Source organism: Trichechus manatus, unplaced genomic scaffold (genome assembly GCF_000243295.1).
Source record: "Trichechus manatus latirostris isolate Lorelei unplaced genomic scaffold, TriManLat1.0 scaffold00006, whole genome shotgun sequence".
Lineage (NCBI taxonomy): Eukaryota > Metazoa > Chordata > Mammalia > Sirenia > Trichechidae > Trichechus > Trichechus manatus.
The window spans coordinates 8,318,961-8,339,029 of NW_004443942.1; the positions used below are offsets into that span (position 1 = coordinate 8,318,961).

Sequence of the window (20,069 nt, forward strand, 5' to 3'; positions counted from 1 at the left end):
CTTCTGGATTACAGAGACTGACCAGCCTCCGAGTATTTCAACATGGTGCCCTTTTCTACAACTGAAGTAGAAAATGACACAAACCCAGACAGGCTTTTTATTGTTACTGCTTTACAAACAAATATATTTCATTTAAGTAGACATGGCTGGACAGTGATGTAACATATTTTTTCCAATGGTCTAAATGAGAGGTAGTTTACCAACTTTTATTCCAAAGTCCATTTCTAAAGAATGTCTGAATAAGGGTCACCCACAGCACACATATGCCAAAAAGGCCATTATCATATAGTTAAAATAAGTAAAAAAAGATAATTATCTCATGTTATTTTCACATTTATAATACATTGTAAATAGGATACTCTACACTGATACTCCTAAATAAATTTAAATATTTACTAACATAAAAGGTTATTGACTTATTACCAAATATTCTGTTTATATAGAAAGAAGATAGTAAATACAAATTTCTATTCTCATATAACTGTGAATTTAGAACCACCTATCTCCTACATGTGGGTTTTGGCATGATTATTTTTAAGTACATAAGAATTTTGTTGTTCTATCCTAAAATACAGATTTAAATATTAAAGATGTTTAAAAAATCTTTCAAGTTTGTAAAAATAAGGAATTTTGCAGGGAAGGTTAACACTGCAGCCATTCTAGTCATGTTTCAGTGTATCCCAGAAGCAGAGTTTTCTAGGAGAAATATTTCTACTCCTAACAGTGAAAGTAAATTCTTCCCTGCAAAACCAGCTTCCCCTTTATCCAACTTCCCTTCCTTTCCTCTGTCTATATCAATACCAACTGGTCAGTACTATTTGTCTCATGGCTTTCCTTGACCAGTCACTCATTCAGTCTTGCTGATTTTTCTTGCACAGAGTCTCTTGCACTGGTCTCTCTCCTCCATTCTGTCCCAACCTGCTGGCCATCACTAACTACCCCAGCATATGCCTTCACTCTCGCATGCCTAGATCACTGCTGCAGCCTCCTTTGTGGTCTGCCTGATCCTCGGCACTGCCTTCTCCGGTCAAACCTCTCACTCTCCTCACAGAGTTCCACTTCATGTCGCTAATTCAGAACCTTCCGTGGCTCTCTATACTCTATTGCATTTCATCCGAACTCCTTCAGACACTGCTTCGCGTGAATTCTCTTTAAACTCAATTTCCTACAACTCTCGCATCATACATCCTCTGTCTAGAGCGGACAGTGACTGCCCTTCCCACAATTATATCATGATCATGCCTGCCTTCTCTTCCTTATGAATGCTAGGACATGCTTCTTTTTCCCTTCTTCCTTGCCAAGTCCTATTTATATTGAAAAACCGAAGTTTTCCATGAACTCCACTACCTCTCTGAAATACAAAAATTCTTAATCTCCACCACATAATTAGCTCCTAGTTACGATAAGGAATCAGGCTTCAGTTCACATGCACTGCCAAGCCTTCCCCAACAACAACAAAAGATGTTTAAAACCAAGGATTTCATCTTACACTTTTTCCAATTATCTTCAACAGCATTTAGTACTAGTGCCGATAAATACTTACAGAGTGATACAAAGTTACTTATTTAACTTACCCACTTAAACTAAAAACACCCTGCACAAATGAGTGTCCAAAAGGAGCAAGAACTACCAATTTTCTAATATTTCAAGCTCTTGAAAGAGATAGTTAGACTCAACACTCCACTATATTGGTGATATTGCTTTGGGTAATAATAATCAAAACAAGGCAATTCAGAAAAATGTGTTAACTATTTTGTAAAAGAGGGAAATGAGTAATTTTTAGAAGAATACAATAGAAGAACACAATTTGATCATATAATGTATTATGAAATAGAAGTTTTTGAGTCTAATTTGGAATTTCTGCAGCTTAATACTTGATCTTTGCAGTCTTTACAAAACATTGGCAAAAGAGCAATGACATAAAAAGCAGCACAAATTTCAAAAAATATTTTTTTTAAAGCAGTACAATGTTGTGTAAAATGTTGAGAGAAATACCTATTTTACTCTGGAAGATGTGCTTTAATTCCTTGTTCTGGGCATATCTCACCTTGCTGTGATTCTCAAGAAATGCTACTACTTAACCATACTGTGGTTTCCTTTTTATTGACCTAACAAGCTCTATTGCTCCTTTACTGCACATTTAGTAATTTAACCAAGGGTCAAAAAACATAGACTTTATGTTGGAAAGTAACCACATATACTTTTTTTTTAATTTACTTTATTTGTTGTTGTTGTTGTTGTTGAGAATATACACGGTAGAACATACACCAATTCTACAATTTCTACATGTACAGTTCAGTACATTGATTACATTCTTCAAGTTGTGCAACTATTCTCACCCTCCTTTTCAGAATTGTTCCTCCCCCATTAACTTAAACTCACTGCCCCCTAAGTTTCCTATCTAATCTTCTGAGTTGCTGTTGTCAATGTGATCCACATATACTTTTTAAAAGGGGGATTCTTTTTGGAAGGAGTTATTTTGGAGGCACGAGGATTTACTTTCATAGTGACATCTTAATGGTTCCAGAGTCAGTAGTCATGATAATAAAGACTCTGGCTGAGAGAAATGACGTTCATTATTACCTTTTTTTAACGAGGTTCATTATTGAACCTCATTGTTAGATAACATTTTGTCAGCTAAAACTATTAATTTGTTTAGCTTCTAATACATCCTTAACAACAGAATTGTGCTAGGACTCATGAATTAGTTAAGGCCTGAGTTTTCCAACTGTGTTTTCCCACATAGCACAAATACACCTAATGGCAGTAGGAAGGAGTATCACTTACTGATCATATACGATATACAAAGCTTTTCCCAATGAGTATTTTCTTTAATCTTCACACAAATAATACAAGGAAAATATTACTATTACTGTCAATTTTATAAAAGATGGTAAAGCTCAGAAAGATTTTTTTATACTTTATTTAAGTCACTTAACTAAAATTTAGATAGGCATTTGTTCTGAGGTGAATTTAGAATCATAGTTCTGTGACTTAATCACCATGTGATCTCTCTGAGCTGTTTCCTCATTTGTAAAATAGAATAAAAAATGCTCATGTCGCCAGGTTGTGGTGATTAAACGGGAGATTACATGTGTGAATGCTTTGAAAAAATAAAGTACCTCATAAAAGTATACAAATCTGTTGAAGATATTATGTAGTGTTTGCTAAATGTTTCAAAGCTAAACACTAATGAAGATAATGTTCTGATCTAAAGGCCAGTATTTATTCTCCTGTGTCAACAATGGAAGCATCCAAAGATGCCTTCCCTTTTACACTGGCCACTAAGCATCTCAAAACTAGCTTTAAATCTTATCCTTAGTAACAGGTAATATTTGGATCTTGTTATTCCATACTTACAACCCCTCAATGGCTCCACATCACCAAACTTCTCTGTATAGCTTGTATGACCTTTCATGATCTGGTCCCTGATGCCCTCATCAGGGTCATGTCCTCCTGATTACAGTTTATATTCTCTGCTCCGGTTAACACTGAACTCTCGGAGTTTCCCGAACAAGATAATGTATTTTATACCCCGTGTATCTGCATGTGCTACTCACTCTTTCTTGAAAGCCCTTCCCTCCCTGATACCATCAGAATTAACCCTTTCCAGTCCTAATAAGAGATTTCTTCTGGACAAATCCTTTCTTGACTGTCTCCCACCAGCCCCTAGCACAATTTATCACCCCCTCTTTTGTCCCATCACCACACGATGTGTATAGCAAAATATATTACAATTATTAGTTTATATGCTTGTTTATATGTCTCCCCAACTTGCTTCTTAAATGCAGGGTCCATGTCTTATTATCTTTATACCACCAGTGCCTCTCATGATGTTGACATTCTGATCGCCAAATGAGCAACTGAAATAATTTTCCTGGTAAAATTGTTTCACTTGTTCATTGAAAAATTAATAAAAATATTGGCCTTTAGATCAGAACAAGACCTTACTAGTGTTTAGCTTTGAAACAATTAGCAAATACTAAATTATATCTTTTAATCTAATTTGAAAATTAAAATGAGAGGAGGGAAATAATTTTCCTGTTAAAATTATTTCCCTCCTTTCATTATAATTTTACTTTTAAATAAAATTATATTAGTTTTCAGATCTTTTTTAAAAGCAGTGATATACACATGATTGAAGGATAGTTAAGTACAAAGGAGGTGGGTAAGCAGGTTGCACAGTAGTATAAGAAAATCTGCCTAGTACTATTTGAAGGACTCCACAAGAATTCTCCCTAAATCTCAACCATCTCCTCTATGCTAACTATTCTCTTTATACATCTCTTACATTGCTTAGAAATCCGCCAGTAGCAATTCACTCATTAGTTAAACATGCCAACCTCTTTTGAAAGGATAACAAACTGTTAAACAAAATCATATTAATTTCAGCTTAATTCCTCCAAAGAGAAAAAGAGCATTTCTGGGGAAGATAATCCAGGTAAATGCACATGGAGAGAGACAAAAAGCATTTGGTCAAGAAGGTTCCTTAGGTATTGTAGTCCAAATGAAAACGATTTCACAGGAGTGAAACAAGGATGGCAATTTCTACTTCTTTTGTCATAAAGTTAGGTTCTTGTTGCTGATCGAAATATACCAAATAATAAAGTAGAAAATTTTAGATATGAGGTCCTATTAGACTCTAAGCAATTCTACAAAAGTTGTTTCTATTAAGACCTATGTGTATATATATATATATATATATATATACACACATATATATAAAACTCTTCAAAAGATAAAGTTATCCCTTCAAGGAGATATATATATATATACACACACACATATATACACATACATGTATACACACACATTTACATATATGTATACATATACATATATATGTATATACAGGTATATATATACGTCTAGTTTATATATATAAAACATATATATATTTATATAAACTATATATATACACATACATATAGTTTATATATATATAGCTCTTCAAAAAAGAAAGTTCTTCCTTCAAGGGAAGGAAGACTTGTAAGAGTTTTGCAAAAGTTTTCAAAATATCAGAAGATTCATAAGTGAGGCAAGACATGGAATGAATAGACTGACATAAGCCATTCAGATCACCTCTCAAGATGCTGATATACACCACTGGACCATAAGCTACTCAGGAGAGTGTCATAAGACACTCTCTATGTGGAGCTATGACTGGGTCCTGCAAGCACAGAAGAGGCATGCAGCACATGCTTGCTGAAATGAACTACATGTCTGCAGAGCTTCTTGTGGGTATGTTTTGTGGAGGTTTCAAAAACATTCACAAATGATGTATGACAAGTTCCCCTCAGGATGTAAAGAGTACACCAAACTAAGCAAGTTTTCTCTCCACCCCTCTGGCAAGGACGATATCCTATACATCTCCTGTAACACGTACTTAGACCCTTGTCAGTGACCATCAAATGATAAAGTAGCATTAACTCTGAAGATATGAGACCCTTTTAGGCTTGGAAGCCACTGAATTAAATTAGTTTCATCAGGATTATAGTGCTTACTGAACCCCTTTAGCCAAATGCTTTCTGTCTCATTCATATGGTTTTAATACGGTTTTAACCGATTGCAAGGTTATTTATAAGTTTGCAACTCCCAAGTAGAGTTATAAAGCGTTCAGATTTAAGCATATCCAGTTGTGTGGCAGCCCAATTCCTACTTATATGTGGTTTCCAACTTTTTATTTCTGTGCAGAAGCATGATGCAGATTTGTTTCTGAATATTCTCTGATTAACTATTTGTTTCGGTATCAAGTTCACAAAAAGTTCCGTTGTAAAATGTTACAAACTCCTACTAAAATTGAACACATGATTTAAAATCTATAGAACTCTAGCTCCATTTAAACCACCAATAAGACTTTATTATTCTAACATTTATCACACGAAGAAAGAGTCACAATAAAATTAACGAACAGCTGAGCAAATGTCTTTGTCCAAAAAGGTACATTGGAAATTCTATTTCTTCAAAATCTAGGGACTTGATTTCAGATACCTATTTACTTTACAATGTGTACTTTTTAACATTGTTTGTGGAAACACAGGTGCAGTTTATTCAAGTTGAAGACATCAAAGCTATATAAATCAAGAATGAACATTTCCTTCAAGAAATATACTTTTTATTTCAAGGTTAGCTGGCAAACTGATAAACTTGAAGATTGTTTTTCTCAGAAACATAAAATAAACACAAATGTAGAAAAACACAAGATATTGCTACTGTGTATTTGTTTTAATTTATGAGATATATAAATACATCAAATCTCCTAAGAGATTTTCCTATAATTTAAGGAAATATGTGTGCTACAAAAATAACTTACATATCTTAAAAAGGAAAATCAGGGGTATGAAAAGCTTTAATTCGGGAAGGAAATTTAAAGGCTTCTTCATTTACAGAGCAGAAACCAAGGAGGTTAAAATACTTACCCAAGATTGCACAGCCGGCTAATAACAGATCCAGAACAAACCTCTTAGTTTCCAGATTCTAAGTCTTGTGTTCCTTTCGCTACACTACTTTGCATCCCATGTGCTCTTTACAAACTATGCTAGTCCCTGGTTACTTCATCTGTAAAATTAGGACACTGAATTAACTTATATCTAAGGCTTCTTCTAGCTCTGAAATATTTTGATTCTATGATACTTGACTTCTTTGCTCTCTGAGACCTACACTGCAGCACACATGAGCAAATCGCTTTGCCACTGTCATAAAAAAAGTTGCAGCAATTATTCATCTTCTCAAGGAAAGCGTTAAAAAATAATCCCTTTGTCAAGTAAGTCTACCAAACCATGGTCACTCTTAGCCAAAAAGCATTTGTTTGTTACTTCTGAATCCCATCCCCGCTATAGACAAAAGAAGTAGAAGGGAAGGGACCTACGGGCAAGGGAAGGCAAAAGAAGGAGGAGGGAAAACATTTAACTCTGAATTTGGCTTAAATATGTATTTGTGTCCCTAGTTCAGTATTCATTGTGATGGTTCTAGCACAGAAGACACCCCTTTTTGTCTGAAAGCAAAGTAACATAAATGCAAAAATGATCAACATAAATGCAGAAAAAAAAAGATTAACTCCTTGATGTCAAGATTTTGTATATTCTACTGTTCTCCTCCTACTAGCAAACAGAAAGTACTAATAAGGTGACCAGTGACTTTTCAAATGGAAAAAAAAAAAAAAACACAACAAAAATAAGCCAGGTCTAAGTTCCATTGCTTATGAAAGTAGCTTTCCTTAAGATTAAGTAAAATTAAAATTTAGAAACAAGGTTTTCTTTTCATGAAAATTAAAAACATCATTTAAAAATTGAAAAATTTTAAACTAGCTTAAAAGAAGAAAATATTTAGGAATGCTATTCAAAATAGTACTCCAATATGGCAACATTACAAAGGACAAAAGATAGTGTCCAACTGTGGTGATATGTGTTAATTGTATGGTTCTCCAAAGATGTGGGAGAACTGATATCAATTACAATATAATTACCATTACTTCCAACAGAGTTAACATGTAGTTACCACAAAATAACGTACAATTAACTGGTGTCACATTGCACACCAGACTAAATAAGATACAAATTAAAAATTCCCAAATGTAACCATAATACTCTTCTATCTTTAAAAAAAAAGCTTTTCTCAGATAATGTCATAGTATTTTTCAAGAATTAGTGTAATTATTTCAAAGAGGGAGAAACCAAGTCATATAAGTTAGAAAGAATCGTTTTTATCTATATGATTAAACATTGCATACGGAGATATATGTTTTAATAATAATTTAAATTAATAAGCGAAAGCTGTTGTAAGTAAAATTAGAATTTTTCTTACGTTTCTTTCAGTACGGTACCTAAAAATTAGGCAGCTATATATTAAAACCAAATTCAAGAATGTTCTTAGTCTTTACTTATACCTAGTATTTTTTACTTTATTTATCAAACACTGAATAAGAGCCTACTTTGTGGGGCTATAGAGGGACACAGAAACAAGTAAGGCTCAGTCTAAGAAAGGAGCTTACACAAAATTTCTAGTTATTTGCCATGTGAAATGGTAAATCATCTCTCAATACAAGCAATTTCCTTATCAGGAGATGAAATGAAGGGACAAAAAATGCTACAGTTCAGTTTGAAGAAATAAAATTCCTTGCTGGAATGTCTCAAGTCAGCAACAATAACACAGGATGCTTCCACATGCTGTATATGTGTGAGAGGCATGTGTGGGAACACGTACACGCCAAACATACATCTAGGTTTAATTAGAAGAGAACTGAAAATGGCAGAGTGCAATGCTGTGAAGTTGATGAGAGGACAAAGGGAAAGTAGCTGCATTTAAAATATAGCTACAGTGTATCTGCTATATCTGCTTCAAACATCTGGGCTTCCAATTATTTATTGAACTCATGTGTAAGAGTTATTTGGGAGTACTGCAAACAGTTGTAGAGCAGGAACTGGCAAACTGCTTTATAAAATAGTTACAGGAATGAACTCTTGCTAAAATCTTCAACAGTATGGGCAAGAACTATTATGAAATTATTATCTTTTCGTAAATGTGTGAAAACCATGAAGAGGTTAGCATGCTAAGAATAAATTTGTAAATAACATGCTAATTAATGTAGCAGACAATATTTATTTGGAATTTGTGTTTTGCATATTTTCGAAGACTTAGTTTATTTCTTACATCTGACTTTTTTTTAATCTGACTGCTTAATGGAGATTAAATGAGGCTAGACACATTTGTAAAAGGCTGCACATCCTATTCGAAGATTATATAAGCATACGCATAGACCCACAGAGCTTTCAGGGTAGTTCATTCCCTGTGTTGTCAATATTTTCCCTTTTTCTCTGAATGTGGAGCTCAGGAATAGATGCATTATTCTTGCACCCAGTTCCATGTTTTACTCTATTAAATTCATGGCCCTTTTGTTAGGCTCCAAGGGAAACCAAGCTGGTTAGGAGGGAGGACAACAGAACAATGATGGATACATCATTATGCCATATTATTTCCTCTTGTTCCCACGTCACTGCTACATTCCTCTGATTATTGCAGCCTCAAAAACGTGATCACTGTGTGTGTTAGGCGACACAGTCAGCCCCTAGAAGCTAATATCCCAGATAGACTACATTATGCATGTGATGTAAATGAGGGATGTGCTTTCCACATATCGGCCGTTTGTCGTCAGACAGCCGGCAAACAGAGAAGATGGGTGCTAGTGCTTAGTATTCCCTTCCACTATGTCCACAAACCAGCAAAAAAAAAAAAAGCCTACTCTTCATAGCTGACCTCAGTTGGCACAAACACGAAATACTTTTCATTTAAAGTATATTTTGGGTACAGCTTCTTTTTATTTGTTGTTACTGTATTAGAAAAAGGAAAAGGATTTGTCATCTCCACATTCAGAATTTAGACACTGAAACACAGTTGTAGTATAGGATATAACAGAAGAGTGCAGAGACAGCACTAACTTTATTTCTCAAAAACTCAGAAATTGATCTTCAGCTTTTTGTTTCAATAGACAATTTAAATATCAAGACAATAATAGCATTGTAGCTGAATTTATGATTTACCTCTTAAATTAGAGCTCAATCTTATAATTCAAATTTTGGAATTTAAAAAAAAAGTAAAATATTTACAAATGTAGAATCTGAATCCCTGATCTAAAAGCATGTGCTTCAATGTAATTAAACAATCTTTTCTGCAGAATGAGGGATGGTGCTTAGCCCACAGTTTAAAATTCCTAAATGAAATAAAATTGACACCTTCAAGGGCCCTCAGACTGGACCGTCGATAAACAAGCACATGTTCATTCCTAAGGTTGGGACAGCAGCTCTCCTAGTCCCTCTCCATCCCCTGACTAAACAAGGAAAAATCTGGAAAATTAACCAGAGCAGGATATGAGGCAGAGAGATCATTCACTTAATCTCAAAGGTTATCTAATGAGAGTTAACTAAAACCGACTTGCCCAATCACAAGGAAAAAAACAGTTATTTGTAGAATAAACAACTTCCCATGTGAACATTCTACTTCGCCGTTTTTAAATCTTTGTAGAATTTTTAATGGTATTTTTAGATAAATTAATGATGGAAGAAAAGAAGATCATGAGTATAACAATTACACAAGCTATGAAAGTTTGAAGAATATAACTCTTAATTTAACCCTACTACGTATATTGACACAAAGGAGCACAAAATGTAAAAAAAAAAAAAAAAAAAAAGAATAAATCTGCTTTTTACTGATTAAATAAGACTCATTTTCAAATTTATATTATGATCAAAATTTTAGTTTTCTGCACTGAGGTGATGACCAAACGAGTAATAATGTCAAAAAATGTTTATAGGGCTGGCCAGCCTTCTTGTCTGCATCAGGGTTAGTATATTAAAATCCATAATTTATATAAAACATAAAGTTGTGGACTGTGTTCTCTTACTGGTAATATGACATGAAATACTGGATTATTATATTGCTCAGGCCAAATAAACAAGTCTTAGTATAAACAATATAATCTATTCATAAACTGTTCAGTTTGAAATACTAGTCTTTCCTTGCAGGCCAGCTAAATATTTGTAGTGCTCATCCTTGCACTTTCAGTTGTTTTAAGATTCATTTGTCCATTGTTCTAAATAGTCACATACTTTGCCTCCTGGATAAACTGATCTGAATGCAAAACTTCATTCTGTACTATGGTTCCTACTTGAAGATAAATCAATATTTAATATTCCCTCAAACATCACCCATAGATAATTTTTTTTAATCTCATTAAGTTACTTTTTTAAAAAAATTCTATAAATCTGCAGAAATTATTCTGGAAAAAGAGTTTGTAAGAAGCCACATGAAATTCATTAACTCAGACAGTGTTTTGATCTCACTGTATTCTGCTGATCAGTGAATCCATCTACCTTTAACTAACTCTTTGAGAAAAAAAATAAATGCTTCCTGTGAACTCCAGAGAGCTCCGGTACAACAGACCTGATTTACTTCAAATAGACTTCCTTTCTACATTCTCTCCTTCCCACCACCACCCACCAAGATGATAAACAAATGAAAAAATTGTTTTATTTATGAAAAAAAATGTGATGACATGCTACTTATTTATGTTATCCGCCTAAGGCAGCTCTATTAGTTCAACCCATTCCGGTGACACAGGAGGCAGCAGGTATGCAGCATAAGGCTTCACTTATAAACAGAAATCACCGACTTGGTTCTCCTGCTCCTCATACATTAAATATGACCCATGCTCAGCCTTGGTGATCACTAGCATTTTATAATTTTTAAAATCCTTTTATACACAGTATCTTAGTTTTGAAGCATTATCATCCTAATTTTACAGAATATATTAAGGCTCAGTAAGATTAGAGAATTCCTCAAGATCAGATCACACAGCTAACGAGTCAGAGTTAGGCAGGTCTCTAGATTTAAAGTACAAGCTGAGTCTCTTCTACTGTTTTGTACAGCTCTACTTATGAGACTTGATCCACTTACAGGTATAGGTCATGAAATCAGGAAGATCAGCAACCAAACTGGCTTCCAAAGCTTTGCAAGTCAGTGCATCCAATTATTATCTATAAATTCAACTTTCTGAAACACTTCAAGTGCCATTCTTCACTGCATGGCCAGTTAAATAAATAACATCAGCATTAGATTCTCAGTAGATTTGTACTGGTTGTCTTTCAGCCTCCCTTAACCATGCTACCTTTTTGGAGTATGGTGAATTCTTCTGCAAAGTTTTGAAGGCCATATTATTAGGGAGGCATGCCCAGCAGCTCCTGTCACTGTGCTACTACCAAGGACATCGGTGTGGGCTAGGCAGATGCAGAGAGAGGCCTGCCATCGAGAATTCAGAGATAGCAGCTGCCTCTTGTAACTGTAAGGACTTGGAGTAAAATCTCCATTAGTGGTCAGAGACTGCACCCTAACTGCAGTAGGCTGCAAAATTGCAGTGGGAAGTAAAAAGAGAAGGGAAAGAGGGAGAGATGAAAGAAAAAAGAGAGGGAAAGAAAGGGCAGGGAATGGGAGAGAGACGGGGAGAGAGAGAAGGAAGGAGTATAGGGAGGGAGAAAGGGAGGAGAGTAAAATACTCTCAAACATACAAGGAGGCAGGCACAGAGAAGTATGCACCGGGGCAATGGTTCCACAATCCCCGTAAGAGAAGACAGAGGAGAAACTGGTAGTGAGGCAGAGCCACTCTGGGATGGCTAAGAGAAAACCCAAACCAACTCATAGGGACCCTATAGGACAGAATAAATAGAACAGCCCCATCGGATCTCCCAGGCTGTAAATCTTTACGGAAACAGACTGCCACATCTTTCTCCCATGGAGCGGCTTTCGGTTAGCAGTTGATCACTTTAACCACTGTGCCACCAGAGCTCCTACAGTTAAGAGAGACTTCAAAATTCTTCTAAGGTTTATTAAGAAACAACTCTCCTCCTACAATGTGAATTTCCTCTGTTGAGGAAGGCCAAATGCGTATAAAAGCACAGATAGATTCAGGTGAAAATAAATTTTTATCCCCATAAGAGTAACTACTACTCCCAAAGTCTGGTCTTTAGCGATAATCAAGAAAATCAATGAATAATAACTGAGCATTTTAGACTCAGTATTCAGGGAGCAGCAAAGAATAAGACATGGGCTCTCCCTTTAAGTTAACAATAATAGTAACCTAACAGTGTGGTGCAGGGGAAAGTATAGGATTTATATAGAAAAGAGCTGGTACTTGAACCATAAATTCTCAATTTTTTTTTAAAGGGGGATAACAACAGATAATAATAATCTCTACTCACAGGATTTTTGTTAAAATCAAGTGATATTTTTGTATAAAAGTATTTACCAACCATTAATGCCTATAAATCAATGTTATTTCAAATTTAATTTGGATTTATAATCCTACATCATCTTGAGGTTTCTACCACTAAGAAGAGAATCACTTGTCAGTTGCTTCTGTAGCTTCTATGTAACAGGCTGAATTTCTACAGGCTTATCCATATGCAGAAATACATTCAATTTTCCTCAGCACTACCATCATTATTGTTCTGTCTCTCTCTCTCTCTCTCTCTCTCTCACACACACACACACACACACACACACTCATACACACACTTCTGGGCTAAGTTTCTTAGCCAGACAAGACTTCCATAATTCGAACCCTACCTTCTCTCTGGAGTCCCTCCGTGGTGCATATGCTTAAGCACTCAGCTATTACTCAAAAGGTTGATGGTTTGAGTCCACCCAGAGGCACCTCAGAAGAAAGACCTGGTGATCTACTTCCAAAAAATCAGCCACTGGGGGGAAAAAAACCCTATGGAGCACAGTTCTACTCTGACATACATGAGGTCACCTTGAGTTGGAACTGACTCAATGGCAGTTGGTTCGGGGGCAGTGTTCAGTGGTAGAATTCTCACCTTCCTTGCAGGAGAACCAAGTTTGAGTTCTGGCCAGTGAACCTCAAGCACAGCAACTAACTGTCTGTCAGGGGAGGCTTGCATGTTGCTATGATGCTGAAAAGGTTTCAGTGAAGCTTCTAGACTAAGACAGACTAGGAAGAAAGGCTTGGTGATCTACTTCCGAAAATTAGCCAGTGAAAACCCTGTGGATCACAAAGATCTGATCTCATTGTGCATGGGGTCGCCAGGAGTCAGGGGTGACTCCATGGCATTTAACAATAACTGCCTCTATAACCCAGTGCCCCACTATTCTTCTGATTGAATTGTCCTCCAACCATTATCCCCCATATAAGGAAACACATGCCCCATCCAGGCTCATGCTGGGACCCCTACCTGAGCACTCCTCTCTGCATCCTCTCCCCTGCCTGCCCTTTCTTTGAGGCACTTCAAGTCTTTTCTGCTCCATAGAACCTCCCTTTCTGCCCCAGTCGTTGATGATCAAGGCCTCCTGTGATCTTCATAAGCTTAATTACCATTGCAACTCATTTAATTTGTTTAGCATTTGGACGCTACCTTGTTGGGTTCCCTTTTCCAAATCACACTATTCTTCAGGGCAGAAAGAGACTAGTCAATATCTCTCTGAATCCCAAGCATCTAACGTAACACAGCCCCCATAAATCAAATGCTAAGCACTTCCTACCCAAGGTCCTGTGATGGTTGTAAACAACAAGGGAGCCAGGAGAATATTTATTTGCATCTACTTTACTTCCCAAACATCATCTCACTTCGTCTTCACAACAACCTTATATGGTATATTTATCATTTTTACCTTTCAACTGAGTAAACAAAGGCACAGAAAGGTAAGTAACTGGCCCAAGGTCACATGTGTTGTTGAAGCAAGAAGATCACTGATTAGGCTGTGAAGCTGAGATTTGGACCTAGATTTTATTTCAAAGGCTTCTGCTCATTCTTCCATTGCTGACGTGCTGCTTAGACTTGCGGAAATCATATCACTGCAATCAAATCAATAGCCTAGATTAAGAAAGATTAAACTTGCTACCAACTTTCCTTTCAGGAATGTTAAGATTAGAGAATTCATGATCCTATAAGAATAGAAAGATACATAAACTGATATGATTTCTTAATTTAAGAGTTCACTAGAATGTTTATTTAAAATAGAGATGAAGCCTGCCTCTTGCTCCCATTTTACAGATGGGAAAATTGAGATTAATTTACTGAAATATCAACATAGGTAAGAGGACCCTGCATTTATGGTTTCTCTTTTCATAAAATTTACACTGGTCCTCTACATGGGAAGAAAACAATTAGAATGATATTCTTCATTGAGAACTATAGGGGACTCTTGCAGCCTAGAAGATATAGGGAACTAAGGCCACTGGGCAATGCATTTAAAAAGATAACCTTTATGTCATTTCAGAACAATGCTGTTGACATCACTAGTTGATTCTGACTCATAGCGACCCTATAGGACAGAGTGGAACTGCCCCAAAGAGTTTCTAAGTACAGTCTGGCAGATTCAAACTGCTGACATTTTGGTTAGCAGCCAAACTCTTACTTAACCACTACACTACCAGGGTTTTCCTTATAAAAAGATATAAAGGGAAAATGGAGGTTGCACCAAAAATGTTGTTGTTGTTGTTAATTGCTGTCAAGTCATTTCTGACTCATGGTGACCCCATGTGTTACAGTACTCTAGAACTGCTCCATAGGGTTTTCTTGGCTGTAATCTTAATGGAATCAGATCACCAGCCTATCTTCTGCAAGATCGCTGGGTGAATTCGAACCATCAATCTTTAGCTTAGCAATAAAGCACAAACCATTTGGAAGCAATTCCATGCATAGGAAGATAGCATTTTGGGAAGTTCTAATCTTAGTTGAAAATATCAAAGATTGGAAACTGAATCTTAGCTAAAAAGTGAAGTTCTTCCAAAGTACTCTCAATGGCATATATTCCATTTCTGACAATCAGATTTAAGACAATACTGAGACAGAAGCAGTGATAGAAGAAATGTATAAAGTACATCTACATGCAGAGTTTTTATACACATTCTTAATACCCAGCCCTCGGTCTATCAGCTAAAAACGAAAATAATCACATATATCAATACCTAACACCATAAGAGAAGACAGTAGAATACACACAGAGACTTACACAGACACTCTCACAAACATACATACCCAGATCAACAGACACAGGCAGACAGAACAACTCACAGATTCAGGGACACACAGATATGGACCCACAGACACACTTACAGACATATACCCTCAGACTGACACACATTCAGACAGGCACAGAGACACAGAGATACTGACAAAAACACAGACACACAGATGCACACAGTCAGACAGACACACACACAGCAGACGTCCACTCCCACAGATACAGGCAGATAGACACCTGCATGGGCAGCAGGCACACACAGACAGACAGACATATAGTCAGATTCCAAGACAGACAGAAATTTATGCACAGGGAGTAGATGAACACAGACACACTCACATACAGATTTACACCCACATGAAAAAGACACACATAAACACCATAGAGATGCACACACTTACAGCAAACTCACAGGCACACACTTCCATAGAGCCATAGCTAAGGGTAAGCTGTGTGCTTGTACTGACTTACTAGGACACATAGGCAGAGACGGGCATTGGGTAAGAAGGTGAAGTCTGTCTGCTGTTGTAGAAAGAATGTGGGATTTGAAAACAGAGACTGAAGAGCCACAACTTTGACACTACCTGTGTGAATGCAAGCAAATGGTTTGAGCACTTTGAACCCCATCTGTAAAAGAGGAATGATAAAAATTCTACTTCTAAGGGTAGTTTTTGGTACTAAGGGTGATGATAAATGTGAAAAAATGCTTTGCAAACAAATAAAAACAATGAAATTTTAGTGATTGTCATTATTACTGTGTTCTTAAAACTACATTCGGCAAAGAAAGCTTCTTAGGAAAAAAAAAGAGTGAAAGTATTATCCACCTCATCCACTGCTAAAAAGGCTTAAGCAAACCCTAAAAAATTTTGAGTTATAGAGAACTAAAATTTCATATAAAATGTATGTATAGAAAATTTTGTTACTGGCATCAACTTAAATCTAGTATTACATTGAGTGCCTACTATGTGCTAGGCATGCCCAGAAAAGGAAATGTTCCATGTAACCAAATACTCTGATTAGTCAAGTTATCATATACAATATATACCACACTTGGCATCACTATGGGCAAGGATTATAATATCACAATATAAGCAGCACTAAGACTGAATTTAGCACTTTGAGTCCCATGATGCTTTTCAGAGTCACCACCACAAACATTGTAGGAGCTCATAAGCATTGCAAAAGAATCTAAAAGCACACACGACTGAGCACCAGGCAGAGGGAGGCTTGGCCCCAGTCTCAATAATATCTTATTGCTGGATTTGGCAAATAACTTCCCTTCTCTCTGCTTTAGTTTCCTCATCTATAAAACGAGGGGCTGAACTAAATGATCTCTAAGGGCTCGTTAGCTCTGATTCAATTATTCTTACAGTGTGATAAATTCAAGAAGTGCTGGCTAATAGAGTTTCTGTTCAGAGAATGCTGAACATACTAGTTTTTACTATACTTCTATAAAAATGAAAAAAAATTCACAACTCCATATTCTGAGGGAAAAAAGTCTGTCATTGTTGGACTGGAGAAAATGCCATCCACTTATGATGATTCTGTAAGAATGAAACTGACAGATTTTACAGGATCCCCAGAAATACAAGGACAGAGCTGATATTAGGCCCCTAATTCCAGGGCAAATATTCCTGAGGAAAATCTTCAGAACATACTGAAGTCAACACTTGTGAAATGTACCACCCAAGTCTGGAGAAAGTTCCCTTAGCTTTTAAACAGTGGACCTTCCTCCTAGCTCAGGGAAAATCAAGGTAGATCCAGTTTGCCAAAGGCATACACATAGCAAAATAAGACAGTGTGTGTTTTCAAGTGGTAGGTTATGCTTCCCTGAGAAGCCTAAAAACTCTGAATCTAGACAGATTCTTTGTTAGAGTTAGGAGGCCATTTATGTGAGAATCCAAGTGGGTTTATTAAGTCAAATACTAAAGAGATTTACAAAAACATAAAAGAAAACCATTCTTTTTTAAAAAAAAATAAAGGTAACATTCAAAAATATTATTTATACTAATACGTAATGGGTTTATTCTGTTAAGTTTAAATACTTTATAATTTTCTTTTAATTTCTAAGTTTTAATATCTAATATGATTAATATTGATAAGTATATCCCACATAAATACAAATACTTCAGAGCTTTCAATAATTTTTAAGAGTATAGAGGGGCCCTGAGAACAAGAGGTTGAGAACCACTGATTTCGAAGACTTACTAAGCGGCACCATACATTTAGAGAGGATCTGCCATAGCGGGAAGTCAGACCTATAAAATTTTCATAGTTAGTAATTTTGCCTTTTATACATGATAAATATCATCAACTTTTTCAGAAAACATATGCAAAATTATTAACTGTGATGTATTGGTTTTTAACCCTTTCACTGGAAAATCCATAAAATACTTGTTGGAAATAAAAGAAAATAAAGGTCTTATTTTAGCACCCTTATCCCTCGTTCAAGGGAGTATCTTGAACTTTGTAAACCTATCTAAATGCTCACCAAGCTTTCTGTTTAAAGTGCAGAGAAGAAAGGAACCAAACAAGTTTGTTGTTTTTTTATGAATTAGGTCTTATACTAGTAGCTAGGCAACCAATCAAGTAGCCCTGACAACAGAAGTAAAAGGAACTTAATGATTACATTCAGCCAGGAGCATACATACAGCACTGCATAGTTGTCCAATGTTATTGGTTCAAATGCAAAATCCAACATTAATACAACTTACATTCTTTCTTTCTAATTTTATACCATTTTGATCGGCAGATATGCTTTTAGAAAAACTACCACAAGTATAGATATATCTATTTCAAAGAAATATGCATGTAGCACATAGATCGAAGAAGACATCTTTATCAGGATTTTAGCATTCAATCACTTCATTAAAATTGATGTTTGAAACCCAGATACATGGCTTATTTTAGTTTTTAATTAAAATTGCCCTGTTAATGTCACAGAAATATAGGGGACCAATGAGGTGATGGAAACAGGGAAGAGTGGAGCACAGAGACCTAGAGCCGGTCTCAGTTTTCTGATCTGAGAAATAGGGGTAATAATGCCTATATCCCTAAATTTGGAAAGATTCAAGTGATAATATGTGTCATAATACTTTGTGAAGCATAGAAGCACTATAAAATATTTGTCATGATGTGAAAAGTATTACACAAAAGAATTACTGTTTTTTTAAAAACTAACTATTCTTCTACTTTGCAAATGAGGATGATTACAATGAGAATCTGTCCCCTCATTGCAAAATGTTGAATGTGTCCACACCTCTCACAGTACAAGCTGTGGTTATCTTAGGAACAAGCTGACATAGAAAAGCATTACATCTGAACATGTTAACTGCTCACAAAAGAAAATGACAATCCTGATTAATTAGTACTATGTACTGCATGTGAAAACTAGACAATGAATAAGGAAGACTGAAGAAGAGTTGAAGCATTTGAAATACAGTGTTGGCAAAGAATACTGAATATACCGTGGACTGCCAGAAGAACAAATAAATCTGTCTTGGAAAAAGTACAGTCAGAATGCTCCTTAGAAGGAAGGATGGTGAGACTTTGTCTTAAGCACTTTGGACATGTTATCAGATGGGACCAGTCCCTGGAGAAGGACATCATGCTTGGCAAAGTAGAGGATCATCAAAAAAGACGAAGACTCTCAATGAGATGGATTGACACAGTGACTGCAACAATGGGCTCAAACACAGCAATGATTGTGAGGATGGTGCAGGACTGGGCAGTGTTTTGTTCTATTGTACATAGGGTCTCTATGAGATGGAACAGATTCAAGGGCACCTAACAACAAAAACAACATGCACACCTTTGGAAAACAACAAAACCTCAGTAGTCTGCAGACTATATAAAGGTCTCATTTGTTCCAAACACACCTTGCTAAATAATTTGCTCACAAACTTCCTTTCACTATTGTTGTATATCTATATTGATCTTCTGTCTAAACTTATCCTGTCATGCAACAATGAATATCTGAATCAATTGTATAAATAACAAGGAGCTGGGGCAATTGACAATATGAAGCAGAAGATATCCAGTATGTTTTTCTTTTCCAATAAAAGGGGGCAGTATCATATCAGTGCAAAGCATGGGTGAGGAATGGAAATCTACACTTGAAAAAAATGAACAAAAGTTTTTTTTTTTAAATAAACAGGACCAAGTTTACAATAAGCTCTAGTGACTGAATTATTATTTTCCTATTTACTTGATTGAAAAAATATCATTTTGACATAAGAAATGCATATAGCTATTAAGCGTCAGGTTAAGTATTTTTTTAATATCATAGACTGAAATTCTGTTTTTGTGGAAATATATCTAAGTATATGTTGAATTAGCAAAGACTAAACCTCCTTAATATACTAATATGATTAAATTTGAACATCATTATGTTGGCTTTGGCCAGATCCTAGTAGGTAGCTAAAGTATACAGTTACTCTTAGAATGAAAAAATGTATATATGCAAACCTTGACTTTGTTGCCTGTTAGGTTTTTACTATAACCTTCCACTCTATCTTAAAGCATTTTGGCCCCAAGGA

General features: G+C 35.8%; 1 protein-coding gene across 3 annotated transcripts in view; it reads right to left on the reverse strand.

The window, feature by feature from the left end:
* Nucleotides 1–20,069, reverse strand: part of SOX6 (SRY-box transcription factor 6) — a 431,726-nt gene that overhangs the window by 50,248 nt on the left and 361,409 nt on the right. The window lies entirely within an intron of this gene.